This window comes from Lissotriton helveticus, chromosome 7, assembly GCF_964261635.1.
Source record: "Lissotriton helveticus chromosome 7, aLisHel1.1, whole genome shotgun sequence".
Classification (NCBI taxonomy): Eukaryota; Metazoa; Chordata; class Amphibia; order Caudata; family Salamandridae; genus Lissotriton; species Lissotriton helveticus.
The window spans coordinates 1,916,931,937-1,916,949,408 of record NC_136068.1 but is presented as its reverse complement, the minus strand read 5'-3'; positions in this window follow the sequence as shown (position 1 = coordinate 1,916,949,408).

Genomic DNA, 17,472 nt, shown 5'->3' with positions numbered 1-17,472 from the left:
AAGGGCACCAGCTATAAAGACAGGACCCTCAGATCCACTCTTCAGTTCACTTCTGGACCTGTGGAAAAGACTCTCAGAGAACTGCCTGCTGCTGTGACATGCTGTATACACTGCAGCATGCCTTGAACTCTCGGAGGCCAGCCCTGCTGGTTGAGCCTTCCATCTTCACCTGAACACAGGGCTACAAGAGTGACTCCAAGGTCCATTGGACCACTGCCTGCTCTCAAAAAATGTTTTTACAAGCATTCACAAAGGAAAGGGGTCCTTTAGGCCCCCTTGCTATTTGTGAATGGGTTACCACCAACTTGATGTTGGTGTTAAATCGCAATTTTTTTGCAGCCGCATTTTGGTTGCAAAACGTTCATATATGCCAGTGCGATCAGTTATGAGAAAGGGACTCCCTGAACATGGCCTTTCCTAATACAAAATCACAAACCCAAATTGTTATATTGTGTTATGTTATTGAGTTTTATATAGCGCACAGCTGCCCCAGCAAAGGGGCGTCCCGGCGCTAGCAGCACGGAGGAATAACACACACAACAGCCTAAAACCACCATCTAGCAACCAGAAACTACACTAAAGGAAAGAGAAAAGTTTTAATAGCTTTCCTAAAAGCAAACAGGCAGTCTATGCCACGAATTTGTTCAGGCAAAGAGTTCCACAGCCTAGCAGCAAGGCAGCGGAAAGAACGCCCACCCGCACGTCAGAGCTTGACCGGCGGGATGACAACCAGATGTTGTCCCACTGAACAAAGCCGGCGGGAAGGAACATTAGGGGTGAGCAAGTTCCTCAATAGGTCAGGACTAGCTGATTTCCCTATGTTAAAGGATAGACACAGTGTCTTAAAATGAATCCACTTCTCCATAGGAAGCTAATGCAGCCCGCGGATGGTGCTAGCAACAGGGCAAGAACGCGGGAGACCCACCAGAATTCTGGCTGCAGCATATTAAACACATTGCATCCGAAGTCTTTCCCCCAAAAGAAGGGAGCTTGCATAATCCAGGTGGGATAGAATGGTCGCCTGTACAATCAGCTGTCGTAATGGCGCTAAGTCCCCGCAAAAGACCAAAACAGGTGGCGGCTACTTTCCTTGTATGGGCCTGAAAACTGAGAGATGAATCCATCCAGACCCCAAGATTTTTAGCCACTGCCTTAGGCGTGGGGATTTCACCCAGAGCAGTCGGCCACCGATGCTTGCTCCACAGACTAGCGTTCTTCCCAACTAACAAAACCTCAGTTTTGTTAGCATTTAGTTGCAAGCAATTGGTAGCCATCCATTTGGCTACAGAAGTCATTCCTTCTCTGAATCTAGAGGCAGTCGGAGAAGACCCTTCAGCCAAGGTAACAGCAAGCTGCGTGTCATCCGCATATGAGACCATGGTAAGGTCCCACTGTTTTGCGACAGCAGACAAAGGCTGAACGTAAAGATTAAACAACAAGGGGCTCAATGCCGATCCCTGGGGTACCCCCTGATCGATGGAATGGGTCTGAGATAGAAACGGGGTACGGACACTCGGAAAGATCTTTCAGTCAAAAAGGTTCTAAACCATTCCAACGCCGACCCAATTACCCCAGCTTCCTCTAGCCGCTGAAGTAGGATGCCATGTGATACCTTATCAAAGGCGGCACTGAGGTCTAACAAGAACAGAGCTGCATATTGATTGGATAACAGGTTATCAAATCACAATTGGGCCTTTGTACATTTAAAAATGCCTTTTTGCGTTTGCAAATGGCCTGATTCTCTGAATTGGGTAGTTAGCGAATGTAAAAAAGCTTTGTACATCTGGCCCTTAGATATCTTGCATTGTCTCCTGTTTACACTAAATAAAGGTCAACCAAAAGATCTAAATTCAATGATCTAAATTGTGGCAATGTAAATATGAACGAAATGAAGGATAAAAAGTAAGCCAAGGAGAATTTTTCATTGCTTTGTCATAATCGTTTTTTGAATTTCATGTTGCGCTTGCTACACTAAATCATTTCTGAAATCGTAGCATTGCACCATTGAGCAATTAAGTGTTGTTTGTGCCAAAAAGAATTGCTTGAGTGGGCAGGAGGAACGCACAACTCAAGAGAATGTTGTTTGCAGTGCTTGTGTTTTTTTCGTGCTATTTTATAGTGAAAAATGCATCCTTGCATCCAAAATGGACTCAAGGATGCATTTGACACTAAAGTATAGCGCCAAATGCTGGCGTTGTACTATGCATTTCTCCAAATTTAGAAAAATGATGCAAAATTACATGAATTTTGTTCACCCCTAAAAGAAAGGTTAGGTTCTGAACTCATTTTACACAGGGCACACCGGAAAAAAGACAAACACTTAAAGTCACAGAGCCAAAACTTACAACCTGAAAACCACATCAGGCTCAGAATACATTTGTGCTGACAGCACACTCAAGAGCCATAAACAATAGAGGAATTCATGGGGCATATTACCAAGCCCCTATCGCCCCCACAACGTCACTTTTTGTGATGTTGTGGTGGCGATAGGGTCAGTGCCCTACTACTAAGGCAGGGTTAAACTACATAACGTGGCTAAAGGCCACGTTAAGTGGCTTAAATCTGCCATGGTAAGAGGGCCCCTTTCACCTTAAAATTAGTGTGAAAGGTGCGCGCAGTGGCTGTTGCGGTGGGCGTTTCACCCCAACCCCCATTCACTTCGACGCTGCCACCTATTATCTAGAGAGGCATTATAGGTGGCAGCGCTGAACTTAAGACCAGGAAAATCCTGGTCTTAAGATGGCGAAATGTGGAGAAATGCTTCATTCCTCCTCGTTTTTGCTTTTTCCATGTGTGCTGCCTTGTGCAGCACACATGGAAACAGCAAAATGCCAAGGTTTGTTTATGTACAGGAAGGTGTCCCTTCCTGTACATAAACAAACTTATTTTTAAATGCCATTTTGCAACTTACATGTGTGTTGCACGAAGCAGCACACATGTAAGTTCCAAAATGGCATTTTAGGTTTGTTTATGTATAGGAAGGGACAACTTCCTGTAAATAAACATACCTTCCTGCTCGCAGACACCCTGGCACTCGGTGAAAGGGTGCCAGCATTGGCATTAAGTTGTGAGACCCAGCACCATCGCAGGGGGAAACGGCAAGCTGCCCCATATCCTTGGTAATGTGGTGCAGGCTGGCGCTTCCTAAGTGGCGTTGAGAGGCGTTAAGCCAAGGAGGCTAACGCCTCTCACCAACACTTCCTGGATAATATGCACCATAGTGTGTAAAACATTACTCTACTCATGACCATCTGTAATAAAGATTGAATGACGAAGGGCAGCATAAAGCCATTTCAGTTTGTTGGATGTGTGAAAATTCTCCCTGGGAAAGAAACTCTCTGTGTTGCCTACTATTGAGGCACATGGGTCTGTGAAGCCCTGTCGTCGATTGATGCATGTTTTCCAACATTCACAGTTTTTTCAACAGCTTCTAGTGGCTTAAATCACAGGACCACTCCATACCTTGTTTTCTTAGTTTCTTTGTTTAGCCATAGATGTTTTGCTCCTCTGTTGTTGTTGTGAGCTTCCGAGCAGACCCTGTTAAGGGAGGGTCCCAGGGCCCTTGGCTCTGGCAGCACCCTCAATGTGACAATAGTACTAATTAGAGCTAAGAATAATCACATAAGCAAAAGACGTGCAAATGTTGGTCGAATGGGGAACAAATCAAACATTCACCCCCAGTCAAGAGATCTGGGTTAAATCCATTGTTCTTTTGCTCACCATATCACCCCAATTTAGACCCAGCCATATGCAAATCAGTCTTGACGTAGCTCCTTATGGGAACAGTCCAACCCAAACTGCCAAGCCAGGTCCTCCCTGGACCAGAAACAAGCATCCTGGGACCGGTTTCAGGGTATCACCCCTCATCAGCCAGGCTAGATTAAATCATGGGCATTCATAACATGACATAGTAATTGTTCACGTAGGATTAAAAGCTACAACATATTTGACAATGTATTCACTAGGATGCACATTTTTAAGACATTTGATCGTAGCCACAACAGGAGACCAAAAGCAAACCTGGAAGCCGAATAACTGGAGAAAACTAACAATGAGAAAGAGTACTGAAAAACTAGTGGAGGAGATATTGTAAGACCTATCAGACACCATGCAGGAAGGCCTGAGCTTGGCGGACAAAGGGCGAACATTAGAGTCTGGGTAAGACAACAGATCAGGGGGCAGATTTACTATTTCTTCATGCAACACAGAGCAGTAAGCAAAGGTGCTTCACTGCGTTGCATAAAAGGGAGACAGCAGAAAGGTGCCATTTCTAGTAAGATATGACATAGTTCTGCTGTCTCCTAGCACTGTCGCACAGTGTGCGGCCTAGTGCATCATAGTGCAAGGGCATGTGCATTACAGGCAGGATTGTTTTTGTTCTGGACACCTTCCTGCAAAAACAATTCTTAAAGGCATATTTTGATTTCTATGTGTTACCCGACAAGGGGGGATGAAACCCTTCTAAATAGCAACCCTTCTAAATAGCAACCCTTCTAAATAGCTTGGCACAAAAGCAGTAAGGCTTAGCTTAGAGGCAATGTAGAGTACAATTTGATAAAAAATGAATGAACAAAAAGACAAAAGTCAAAACAGTAGATCTGGAGATATGCAATTTTAAAGATTTAAGTAAAAATAGCGCAAAAAGCATGAATTGGCAGCTGTGATCATGTGGTTCTGGAAATTCAATCTTTATTTGGATATAAAATGTCCATAAAAGTACACATCAAAAATACCAGTGACAATACAAATTATTATAAAAGGGCAAGACATAAAAACAGTGAGAAGATAAAAACTTCCAAATTGCATTAGAGAACTTCAATAGCATACATATGTTAAAAAAGGCATGATGAGCAAAACAGCAGTGTCAACAATGGCATTTAGACGAAAGAAGTTTATGGGCATGACAATAGCAATATTGTGCTAATAGATACAGTCAAGTGTTCAACAACTAGCCGCAGTTTATGGTAAAGTGCAGTCAGATGTAAACACTTTTAGCAGCATAAAATAAAGTGCGATTTAGTGTAAACTGTTTCTTTAAAAAGAAAAACATTGACAGGCCCTTCTGGTTACTAAATGAAATTGCGGTATACATAACGTATAAAAATTGTAAGGCCTATGTTTAAAACTGTATTTTCTGGATTCAGAGCTGCAATATTTGCCTGTCTACAGGTTCGAATTCCCAGCCTGTTCCACTCAGTTTTCAGTTTTCGTCTACGCTGTGGCATAAGAGCAGGGCAAAGACGGACTACATGCTCTAAAGTTTCAGCCGTCTTACCACAACCTCTGCACAATACGTCCTCTGACGTTCGACGCCAAGAGGGTAGACCCTTTAAAAATTGCCAGTCACCCAATCTCAGAGCCATAAAACTGAGTTTTAAGTACAAGGGATAGGTGCAGGACAGATAAGAAGGGGGAGCAGCCAGCCCATAAGAATTCATTATTGTCCATGCGTGTTTACGTTTAGCAAAATGAGCTTTATCAGAGATTAGGGACCTCATTCGAATACGTTTCTTGATGCTGGTTTTAAAAACTGCCTGGCTGGGGTTGAGGTCCCGTAGTTCGCTCGCAGACATTTGCTGGACTGAGTCCTTAAAAAATCGGCCATAATAGCCACCTGGGTTTTTCTGTAAGATGTCTGACCAGAGTAATGACTCCAATGTACCTGAATCTGCTTGTCTTAGTTTGTGGCACAGATTCAAATACGTGCCAGTGTTTGAGATTTCATAGTGTAATAGGCCCAGTTCTAATCTGATCTGTGCGGCAGAGGCGGTTTTAGACATATGGCGATCATGTGGTTCTGTCAGACTGTGGCAAAGTCACAAATTCACGCTGATCGCAATGGACTGTAGGCGGAATACAGGGACTTGGGGCCAGATGGGTTTGCGACCCGTTTGTGAATGCAAAAACCTACAGGGCCATGTACAAAGGCTATTTACTGAGTCACAGTTTATTTGTGACCCGCTACAAAGATTTTGCGACTCGCTTTTAGGAAGGGGCATTCCCTTCCTAATAGCGACCGCAAAGCTATGTACTAATGTTTTGGGACCGCAATTGGAGTCGCAAAATATTCGCATATTACCACCCTCTTCGAGAGGGTGGTAATGGACTCGCATATGGGAAGGGGTCTGAAAATATTTTTTAAGGGCTGCCAGTGGTCCCAGGGACCACTGCCTGCCCTTAAAAAATTAAACAAAAACATTTAATTTTTCTTTTTTTAAATGCATCCCGTTTTCCTTTAAGGAAAGCGGGCTGCAATAAAAAAAAAGCTGCTTTATTGAAAAGCAGTCGCACAGACGGAGGTCTGCTGAGCTGTTGTACATCCAAATTTCCCACCCGCAAATTGCAACTTGCAATTGCGACGCAATTTGCAAGTTGCAAATTGGGTGGTCTTACACCTGGCCCCAAGTTTGGTCCGCTGGAGAGTACCTTATGTTGTCAGTGCATAGTCTGCATTGCATTGCTTTGCGAGGTATTGAGTAATCTGCCATCAGTTCCTGGGAGCTGTGAAGGCTGCATTGTGAGATCCTGCATTGAGTTGCATAGCGCTGCATTGGTTCGGATGAGGAGATATGAGGACAGCGATGCAAGGTCCTGCATGTAGTTTCATTGCACTGCATGGGTTATGATAAAGCTGAGCAGTGAGGCTTTGCAAGGCTTTACATTGTGTCAGTTCCAATGAAGCTGACAGCTGAGTGGCGAGACTTGGCGATGCTTGGCTTGCTCAGCATCATTTCCATTGAGGCTGGGAACTGTGCCACAAGGCTTTGCAGGGCTTAGCGTTACTCAGTGTTGGTTCCAATGGAACTTAAAGCTGTGTGGCTAGGCTTTGAGGGCTTTATGCCAGATTTGCTGAGAACTACAGCTGGGGTGTCAGGCTCAGTTCCAAGGGGACAAGACTGGGGTGGCGCCACTTGGGGGCAGGGCTCAAAACAGACAGACTCCAGGTGTAGGGCTCAAGGTGGTTGACGCCTTTTCTGTCCTTGGGGCTCTGATCAGGATGCCAGTCGACTAGCTCTTGGAGTCACTTTGGTGGTCCTGGGTTCAAGAAGCAGGTCCCTTCCTTTTCAATTAGGCATGAAGGCAGGAGTGCAACAGAGTAGGAGCCCTTCTTGCAACACAACAGTACTTCTTCAAGCAGCACCCGCCTCAATGTTAAACATACAGGATGTGACCGCCAGGGTGGCGGTCACATCCTAATTTGCACGGAGGGACCGCCGCTGCCCCTGCGGACGATCCCTCCACCTCTGGGGTGGCGGACGGACGCAGGTCCGCCCGCCATCCTAATCGGCCCCCTAATGCGGCAATCAGGTAGAAGTCAATTCTGTCACGTTTAAAGGAGAGAGCACATGCACTTTAGCAAAGGTTAGCAGTGGCAGAGCGCAGAGAAAAGGGTTCAGAAGACAGAAGAGTGAAGGCAAGACATTTGGGGATGACACTACAGAAAGGGCCAAGTTGAACAATCAGGGCCGGCTTTAGCGCTGCTGGTGCCTGGTGCGACAATCATTTTTGGTGCCTCCCCCATGACATCCTCCTCGGATTTCCTCACTACCACCCGACAAAAGTGTCCCTTATGGCTCCATAGCCCCACTCTCACATACATTTAATTCATTTTCAAACACTTTACTAATAAGAAAGTATATCTACCCAAACAAACCCTTTTTAGCAACATTAGGAATAAATGATATAAGACTGGGGAAAAAACATAACATCCTAACCTATTTAATGCAGTTTGTGAGCAGCTCTTTGATGATAGTTCATAACAAGCACTGTTTTATACTAGGTATGTATATTATGTTTTGTGGTAACAAAAGGATCTCTGTGACAAAAGCAGTAATCCATTCAGCAAGCCACCTAAAATACAAATCCGTTCTTTGCAGCAGGCATATTAACCCTCTGTGCTAATTTACGCCACTCTCTTACAGGACCATTATTCACAAAAGATATGTTGACATTTTTATTGCTGCCTGAAAGCTGAAAGCATAAGGATCTGTGGAGAAAGTGTTTTTAAATTGTAAGGTATTGCCAAGCACAACACCCTCCTCCCCCATGAGGTCAGCAGCCCCTTCCCAGGTCAAAGCCCAGTGCGGCTGCACTAGTTGCACTGCCCTAAAGCCAGCCCTGCAAACAGTAGGGAAAATGGAACAGACACCAAAATGGGGCTTAGGAGAGAAACAAAAACAGGGAGAAGTTTACGAATGCTTTGCACTGGCTTCGCATCATTTTTGCGACACAAATATGGCACAAAGTGTTAGGATGGAATTCACTATTTAGCACAAATCAAGTTTTGTGTTGGATGATATTCCAAAGTAAACAAAGTTGTGCTAGGTGCTGCCTTGCATTACTTTGCATTAAGTGTGTGATATATGGGTGGGCATGGGCATTCCTATAAAACCACCCAAGGGCTTTGACTCAAGTCCCTATCTATGACCATTGCATCCTCAAGGCAGGCAAAATGAGGAGAAATGTTTTCATTTGTCCTCATTTTTCAAACTTTGAATGTGTGCTGCATTAGGAAAAGCATCAAAGCATAATTTGTGTACTGAAAGAGACCTTTCATCAGTACAAAACCTGTGCTTTAGAGATACACACATGCATGCAAGGGTGTGTGCTTTGTTACATGGCTGCAAAACATATGCCAGTACTAAGAAAGAGAAAAAATGCACCATAACCTAGTGGCACAGGGGTGTCCTGCATTAAAGAATACTAAATCTGGGCCCAAGAGTGCAGGCATTACTGATGGGTAGAAGGGAAACAGACACAACATTGAACGAGGCGATAAGGAGAGGCACACTCTAGTGTAGATGGAAAACCAAAGATTCGGACAGTGAGAGAGAAAAGAATACCAGGTCAGGTAAAAATAAATGAGTAATTGGAAAGTTAGAAGCAGGATTTTAGCTTTGTGGTCCTGATATGAATGTGCAACCCTCATATGTGCACCCCCGAATGGAAGAGGAAACTGCAACATGTAGTACAGCAACAATGAGATGCAACTAATGTCAAATACCAGCAACAAGTGAGCCTGAAGGGATTGTGCTTCAACACACAGACATTCAATAGATATTAAAAACTAATGAATCAGCAAACGTTTCATCAGGAACGTTTTGCAGCTGCAAAAGGAACTTGTGGTGCAAGGGACATGTTCCTTATGACATCACACTGAGATAACGAGTGCTGCTGACTCAAGGTAAGTGTGACAGTAAGAGGGGAGGTGCCTTTACACCGCCTGCATGAGTCTTTCATTCAGAGAGCGGTGCATAAATCAGTGTTTAATTTGAGCCGGTTGTTTCCAGTCCTCTGTACAGGCACTTCATTTTCAACACTGGCGCTTATGGCAGTCTGCCACATGCCAGCAAGGTCTACCCTGTTAGTAATGAATGTCTGACAAATTATCGAAATACAGAATATCGTAGTACACTAATATCGGAACAAAAATATCGACTACACTATTATCGACTTCCTATGCTTAACTATAGATATACAAATATATCGGATACTTTATATCGATATACACAAACATCATTTTCATTTATATCGACTACTTTGATATCGGTATACATAAATATCGATTTCTGAAAAATACATACACATTAAATAAAATATCGACATCAAAAATATCGTCAACATTAATATCGGTTTTTCAGATATATCGACAGTTTATATACATATATTTGCACATTTATTTAACATATTATTATTTTATTTGCAAATAAATACACACTACTTAATTATACATTTTTATTTTTCTTATAAAATATTCAAAACTTTTCTATATTATCTTTTATATAACCTACACATAGAAAATTATTGTCTGCTATTTTTATAATTATATAATTATCTTTCTTTTCCCTTCTATTACATAATACTCACAACTGAAATTCGAAAATAGTAACTAACCAATCAAGACACTGATTTTTTAAAACAACCAATAGCAAACTAATTACTAATGACACTCCTCTATATAAACAATTAAACCCAAAACACAAACTACTTGCTAAAAGTCACGGAAGGAGATACATCTCTGGATGAATTGCAGCACACCTACAAGAACATCCCGACTATCAACATATAATCAAATATTCCAAGTAAGTACATAAATTAAACACTAAGTAAATAGCGGCTACTACATTACTTACCTGCTAAATACCCAGTGCTCCTTTCCTATTACTACTACTGAACATGCTAACAATTTATATATACAAATGTTTTTATAGATACTACAACTAGAGAAAATTCTACTAAAAACAACTGTGAACAAGATCAAAAAACTACAGATAATAATAAGTAAGTAAGTAAATTGTCACTTTTAATTTACTTGTACAATATTCTAAAACACAAAAAAACAATTACATTTATCACACATATGTACTTTTTTTCTCCAGATTCTACTATTGAAAACTACACTACAAATGAACAAAGAACATTATTCCTATTTCTACATTAAATATTACTAAGTAAGTATTTGTAAACTGAAATCAATGTGGTAAAAACCGACAAACATTAGCACTTGTTCTAATTAGTTGCTATTATCTATTTTTTTTACACAGCTAACACTACAGAAAAATATACTCGAAATATTCAGATCTCCAAAATAGGAATACCAAAAATACAACTCACTAAGTAAGTATATTAAAGAACATAATTAACTGCTAAGTTGTTGAAAACCTACAAACATGGTGAATGTTGTAACACATATGTACCTTTTTTTTTTTTAGATAACACTACAAACTACTCTCCACAAAAAGAACATACAACTATACAGGAAAACCCTACCTAAAACAAAATAAGTAAGTATCTTGACAATGTAAACTAAAATCCTACACTTATTAGGATCCACTTTTGTAGTAAAAATTAGCTGTAACATTGTAAATATACACAAAATTGAGTAATAATATTGTCTTTTTATGTTTTTCCTAACAGCTCCAACAACATCAGAAAACAGTATCCACAACGAAAGAATAAAGCATATCAAAAGATTTCACTGATTTCTAAAACACGTAAGTATATACATTACTAATAATCACTTACTTAAAATGATAAACACATTTTCCTTGACAGTAACTATTATATATATATTTTCTAGATATACAAACAACAAAATGACAGAAGGAGCAGAATTTGTAACCAGCCAGAAAGGAAAGCTATTACTGTGCTACATGGGTCACACTTATACACAAGAAAAGCAATATGGCATGAAAGTTAATTGGAAATGTTGTAAATATTATTCTAACAAGTGTTATGGAAGGGCAACAACAAGAGAAGCTACTGTACTGTATACTAGGGAACACAATCATCCACCAAATGTTACTGAAATTGAAGTTAGAACAGCATTGGAAAATATAAAAGAGGCAAGTACAGGTTCCCAAAAACAAACCAACGTCATTTTAAAAGAAGCAATTCCTAAAATCCCTAAAACCACAACCCAAATGCCAAATGTTCTTTCCCTAAAAAGAACTATAGCACAAACTAAAAAAGCTACTACTACTACCACACCAGCTCCCAGAACATATCATGATATCAATTTAAATGCCAACCAAATTATAACTTTAAACAAGCAACCATTTATAATTTATGACAATGAAAACAATGACAAAAGACTTATTATTTTTGGGACCAATATGAATCTAGTAAAACTTCGATACAGAAAAGGGGGTGGTGATGAACATAGTGTCTGAATTAAGCAGACCACTCTTACCCAGTCCAAAGATCAGGGCTTGATCCATCACCGTTATTTATCTCACTGCCCCATCCCAGCTCAGAACCTGGCTATATGCAAATTAGTCTGTCCCTGGCCCAGTGCATCATGGGAACAGGGCAGACCAAACTACAAAGCCAATTCTTCACCAGAAAGGAGACAAGCTACCGGGGACCGGTTTCTGGCATTTCAGCCTCTTCGGCCCGGCTTGCTTGAATCCTGATGGAGCAGTGAGAAAGGGACTCATGTCTGAGTATACCCTGCCACACCTATAGTGGCCAAAAACGATACAGAAAAGGGGGTGGTGATGAACAGAGTGTCTGAATTAAGCAGACCACTCTTACCCAGTCCAAAGATCAGGGCTTGATCCATCACCGTTATTTATCTCACTGCCCCATCCCAGCTCAGAACCTGGCTATATGCAAATTAGTCTGTCCCTGGCCCAGTGCATCATGGGAACAGGGCAGACCAAACTACAAAGCCAATTCTTCACCAGAAAGGAGACAAGCTACCGGGGACCGGTTTCTGGCATTTCAGCCTCTTCGGCCCGGCTTGCTTGAATCCTGATGGAGCAGTGAGAAAGGGACTCATGTCTGAGTATACCCTGCCACACCTATAGTGGCCAAAAACGATACAGAAAAGGGGGTGGTGATGAACAGAGTGTCTGAATTGAGCAGACCACTCTTACCCAGTCCAAAGATCAGGGCTTGATCCATCACCGTTATTTATCTCACTGCCCCATCCCAGCTCAGAACCTGGCTATATGCAAATTAGTCTGTCCCTGGCCCAGTGCATCATGGGAACAGGGCAGACCAAACTACAAAGCCAATTCTTCACCAGAAAGGAGACAAGCTACCGGGGACCGGTTTCTGGCATTTCAGCCTCTTCGGCCCGGCTTGCTTGAATCCTGATGGAGCAGTGAGAAAGGGACTCATGTCTGAGTATACCCTGCCACACCTATAGTGGCCAAAAACGATACAGAAAAGGGGGTGGTGATGAACAGAGTGTCTGAATTAAGCAGACCACTCTTACCCAGTCTAAAGATCAGGGCTTGATCCATCACCGTTATTTATCTCACTGCCCCATCCCAGCTCAGAACCTGGCTATATGCAAATTAGTCTGTCCCTGGCCCAGTGCATCATGGGAACAGGGCAGACCAAACTACAAAGCCAATTCTTCACCAGAAAGGAGACAAGCTACCGGGGACCGGTTTCTGGCATTTCAGCCTCTTCGGCCCGGCTTGCTTGAATCCTGATGGAGCAGTGAGAAAGGGACTCATGTCTGAGTATACCCTGCCACACCTATAGTGGCCAAAAACGATACAGAAAAGTGGGTGGTGATGAACAGAGTGTCTGAATTAAGCAGACCACTCTTACCCAGTCCAAAGATCAGGGCTTGATCCATCACCGTTATTTATCTCACTGCCCCATCCCAGCTCAGAACCTGGCTATATGCAAATTAGTCTGTCCCTGGCCCAGTGCATCATGGGAACAGGGCAGACCAAACTACAAAGCCAATTCTTCACCAGAAAGGAGACAAGCTACCGGGGACGGGTTTCTGGCATTTCAGCCTCTTCGGCCCGGCTTGCTTGAATCCTGATGGAGCAGTGAGAAAGGGACTCATGTCTGAGTATACCCTGCCACACCTATAGTGGCCAAAAACGATACAGAAAAGGGGGTGGTGATGAACAGAGTGTCTGAATTAAGCAGACCACTCTTACCCAGTCCAAAGATCAGGGCTTGATCCATCACCGTTATTTATCTCACTGCCCCATCCCAGCTCAGAACCTGGCTATATGCAAATTAGTCTGTCCCTGGCCCAGTGCATCATGGGAACAGGGCAGACCAAACTACAAAGCCAATTCTTCACCAGAAAGGAGACAAGCTACCGGGGACCGGTTTCTGGCATTTCAGCCTCTTCGGCCCGGCTTGCTTGAATCCTGATGGAGCAGTGAGAAAGGGACTCATGTCTGAGTATACCCTGCCACACCTATAGTGGCCAAAAACGATACAGAAAAGGGGGTGGTGATGAACAGAGTGTCTGAATTAAGCAGACCACTCTTACCCAGTCCAAAGATCAGGGCTTGATCCATCACCGTTATTTATCTCACTGCCCCATCCCAGCTCAGAACCTGGCTATATGCAAATTAGTCTGTCCCTGGCCCAGTGCATCATGGGAACAGGGCAGACCAAACTACAAAGCCAATTCTTCACCAGAAAGGAGACAAGCTACCGGGGACCGGTTTCTGGCATTTCAGCCTCTTCGGCCCGGCTTGCTTGAATCCTGATGGAGCAGTGAGAAAGGGACTCATGTCTGAGTATACCCTGCCACACCTATAGTGGCCAAAAACGATACAGAAAAGGGGGTGGTGATGAACAGAGTGTCTGAATTAAGCAGACCACTCTTACCCAGTCCAAAGATCAGGGCTTGATCCATCACCGTTATTTATCTCACTGCCCCATCCCAGCTCAGAACCTGGCTATATGCAAATTAGTCTGTCCCTGGCCCAGTGCATCATGGGAACAGGGCAGACCAAACTACAAAGCCAATTCTTCACCAGAAAGGAGACAAGCTACCGGGGACCGGTTTCTGGCATTTCAGCCTCTTCGGCCCGGCTTGCTTGAATCCTGATGGAGCAGTGAGAAAGGGACTCATGTCTGAGTATACCCTGCCACACCTATAGTGGCCAAAAACGATACAGAAAAGGGGGTGGTGATGAACAGAGTGTCTGAATTAAGCAGACCACTCTTACCCAGTCCAAAGATCAGGGCTTGATCCATCACCGTTATTTATCTCACTGCCCCATCCCAGCTCAGAACCTGGCTATATGCAAATTAGTCTGTCCCTGGCCCAGTGCATCATGGGAACAGGGCAGACCAAACTACAAAGCCAATTCTTCACCAGAAAGGAGACAAGCTACCGGGGACCGGTTTCTGGCATTTCAGCCTCTTCGGCCCGGCTTGCTTGAATCCTGATGGAGCAGTGAGAAAGGGACTCATGTCTGAGTATACCCTGCCACACCTATAGTGGCCAAAAACGATACAGAAAAGGGGGTGGTGATGAACAGAGTGTCTGAATTAAGCAGACCACTCTTACCCAGTCCAAAGATCAGGGCTTGATCCATCACCGTTATTTATCTCACTGCCCCATCCCAGCTCAGAACCTGGCTATATGCAAATTAGTCTGTCCCTGGCCCAGTGCATCATGGGAACAGGGCAGACCAAACTACAAAGCCAATTCTTCACCAGAAAGGAGACAAGCTACCGGGGACCGGTTTCTGGCATTTCAGCCTCTTCGGCCCGGCTTGCTTGAATCCTGATGGAGCAGTGAGAAAGGGACTCATGTCTGAGTATACCCTGCCACACCTATAGTGGCCAAAAACGATACAGAAAAGGGGGTGGTGATGAACAGAGTGTCTGAATTAAGCAGACCACTCTTACCCAGTCCAAAGATCAGGGCTTGATCCATCACCGTTATTTATCTCACTGCCCCATCCCAGCTCAGAACCTGGCTATATGCAAATTAGTCTGTCCCTGGCCCAGTGCATCATGGGAACAGGGCAGACCAAACTACAAAGCCAATTCTTCACCAGAAAGGAGACAAGCTACCGGGGACCGGTTTCTGGCATTTCAGCCTCTTCGGCCCGGCTTGCTTGAATCCTGATGGAGCAGTGAGAAAGGGACTCATGTCTGAGTATACCCTGCCACACCTATAGTGGCCAAAAACGATACAGAAAAGGGGGTGGTGATGAACAGAGTGTCTGAATTAAGCAGACCACTCTTACCCAGTCCTTTGCTCATTGCACCATCAGGATTCAAGCAAGCCGGGCCGAAGACGCCTGAAATGGCAGAAACCGGTCCCCGGAAGCTTGTTTCCTTCCCAGTGTAAGAATTGGCTTTTGTAGTCTGGTCTGCCCTGTTCCCATGATGCACTGGGCCAGGGACAGACTAATTTGCATACAGCCAGGTTCTGAAACTGGGATGGTGCAATGAGCTAAAAAACGGTGTTGGATCTAGCCCTGATCTCTTGACTGGGTGAGAGTACTCTGCTTAATTCAGAGACTCTGTCCATCACCACCCCTTGTTGTAAATTATTTTGTCCACCCTAAGCGTGGAAGGGTATACTCAGATGTGAGTCCCTTGCTCATTGCACCATCAGGATTCAAGCAAGCCGGGCCGAAGACGCCTGAAATGGCAGAAACCGGTCCCCGGAAGCTTGTTTCCTTCCCAGTGTAAGAATTGGCTTTTGTAGTCTGGTCTGCCCTGTTCCCATGATGCACTGGGCCAGGGAAAGACTAATTTGCATACAGCCAGGTTCTGAAACTGGGATGGTGCAATGAGCTAAAAAACGGTGTTGGATCTAGCCCTGATCTCTTGACTGGGTGAGAGTACTCTGCTTAATTCAGAGACTCTGTCCATCACCACCCCTTGTTGTAAATTATTTTGTCCACCCTAAGCGTGGAAGGGTATACTCAGATGTGAGTCCCTTGCTCATTGCACCATCAGGATTCAAGCAAGCCGGGCCGAAGACGCCTGAAATGGCAGAAACCGGTCCCCGGAAGCTTGTTTCCTTCCCAGTGTAAGAATTGGCTTTTGTAGTCTGGTCTGCCCTGTTCCCATGATGCACTGGGCCAGGGACAGACTAATTTGCATACAGCCAGGTTCTGAAACTGGGATGGTGCAATGAGCTAAAAAACGGTGTTGGATCTAGCCCTGATCTCTTGACTGGGTGAGAGTACTCTGCTTAATTCAGAGACTCTGTCCATCACCACCCCTTGTTGTAAATTATTTTGTCCACCCTAAGCGTGGAAGGGTATACTCAGATGTGAGTCCCTTGCTCATTGCACCATCAGGATTCAAGCAAGCCGGGCCGAAGACGCCTGAAATGGCAGAAACCGGTCCCCGGAAGCTTGTTTCCTTCCCAGTGTAAGAATTGGCTTTTGTAGTCTGGTCTGCCCTGTTCCCATGATGCACTGGGCCAGGGACAGACTAATTTGCATACAGCCAGGTTCTGAAACTGGGATGGTGCAATGAGCTAAAAAACGGTGTTGGATCTAGCCCTGATCTCTTGACTGGGTGAGAGTACTCTGCTTAATTCAGAGACTCTGTCCATCACCACCCCTTGTTGTAAATTATCTAGTAAAACTTCAGCAAAGCCAATATTGGATGATGGATGGGACTTTTAACATCTGTCCCAAACCATTTTTCCAATTATACACAGTACATGGCCTCTACCAAAACTGCAACATACCACTACTATATGCACTACTACCAAACAAAAATAGTTCCACATATATGGAATTATTAAATATAATTAAACATAAAACTAATGATTATTTTCCAGAAAAAATAATTCTAGATTTTGAGCAAGCAATGCTTTCAACTATCCTAAAAATCCACCCACATACCTGCATTCAAGGCTGCTACTATCATTTAAACCAGTGTCTATGGAGACATCTACAAAAAACTACATTAAGTGTAGAATATGCTACTAACTCATCTTTTGCATACCAAATTAAAAAACTCATAGCACTGGCTTATGTTCCCGAAACAGACATAGCAGAACACTACAACATTCTTATAGACAGCCCCTTCTACAAACAAAATGAAGCAAAGTTGAGTCCATTTCTGGACTACTTTGAAGACACCTGGGTAGGCAGACTCCATAGATCTGGCCACAGAAGAAACCCCAAATTCCTAATACCCTGGTGGAACGTTTACAGAAGCACCTTAAATGGAGAATCTAAAACTAACAACGCAGTAGAAGGTTGGCACAATGCC